The 1309-nt window shown below is 56.7% G+C and overlaps 1 pseudogene; it reads right to left on the minus strand.

Moving 5' to 3' along the window:
- Positions 1 to 206: 206 nt before the first annotated feature.
- On the minus strand, positions 207 to 982 carry LOC109775164 (26S proteasome non-ATPase regulatory subunit 7 homolog A-like; annotated as a pseudogene).
- Between the last annotated feature and the right edge of the window lie 327 nt (positions 983 to 1309).

Below are 1309 nucleotides of genomic sequence, written 5' to 3' on the forward strand. Positions count from 1 at the left end.
ATTGATGAAATGCAGACGCTGAGGAGGCTAGCCCAGAACAGGGAGGCGGCAAGGAAGAGTCGGCGTGATGCGTACCTGAATCTAGGAGAAATGCCGGAAGCAAGGGAAGGAGGGCGTGACGGCAATGTTCACGCTTGCCTCCATGAACAGCTAGCCTCCATGAAGAGTTCACGCTTGCATTCCAACATTGGTTCGTATGTATAAGTTGCAAGTAATTGTACCGAATAATTGTGTACAAACTGAGAAGAGCTTCTAAATTACTACAGGATAAATGGTTGTAGAGCAGAATCATACTTGGTAAACAATGCATGAACATCCAAGTCGTTCTCCTTCAGTTTTGGACCAGTGCTGTACCAGCCAACGACATGCTCCTTGGCTGCATCCGAAACAGCTCCTCAGTATTCAACAGAAACAACTACACATGGCAAGTCCAAGCATATCTAATAAAAATTCTAAAACAGCATACCGTTGATCCTCTTGAACATGGAGAACATAGACTCATGGTAATTATGGTCGAGGAACCAGATCCTTGGGTCCTTGTCATCCTCCTGAAACGGCACTGCAAGATCACACCCTGACGCAATTCACAAATTCAGCAAGCCACCACCGTAATAAATAGCTCTACAGATCTAATCACGCAAGGGTTTCGCGCCAGCGGATCTAGCAGCAGCTATAGCCAGGGTGGGTTTCGCGAACCCTAGGTCCCGCCAGAGGCACGGTTCCCCCGAAAACAGTCCGGGGACCTGGACGGCGCAAACCCTAGCAGGGAAGATGCGGGGTTCGGTCGTTTGCTTACCGGTGTAGGAGTTGGTGACGTCGATGATGCCGCGGGAGGAGGTGCCGAGGAGCACGCCGACGACGCGCTTCCTGGTGTCGCGGGCGACGCGATTGTACTGGTCGACGATGCTGAGCACCACCAGCGGTACACCACCACCATCTCCAGCGTCCGCCCCGACAGCTGCGCCGCCTTCACCACATCCATCTCCTCTCCCTCTCCTCGGCGCGTCGTCAGGGAGCAGCGCGAGGGGCGCGGCCCCGCAGGCGGAGAGGGAGCAAGGGCGCGAGCGGGCGGAGGGATCCGAAGGTGGGTGGCGCGAGCGGGCGGAGGGATCTGACGTCGTGGCTGCGGCGGGAGACGGGGCGGCGGCGGAGGACGGGGCACGGGCTGGATCTGGATCGGGGAGAAGGGGAAAGAGAGAAGCGGCGGAGAGGGGGAGAGAGAGGCGGGCGCGGGCTGCTAGGGTTTGGATTAGGCTGCTGAGAGGTGGACGGTTCAGATCGGCTAGAATGGACGGTTCAGATCGGCTAA

Source organism: Aegilops tauschii, chromosome 2, assembly GCF_002575655.3.
Source record: "Aegilops tauschii subsp. strangulata cultivar AL8/78 chromosome 2, Aet v6.0, whole genome shotgun sequence".
Classification (NCBI taxonomy): domain Eukaryota; kingdom Viridiplantae; phylum Streptophyta; class Magnoliopsida; order Poales; family Poaceae; genus Aegilops; species Aegilops tauschii.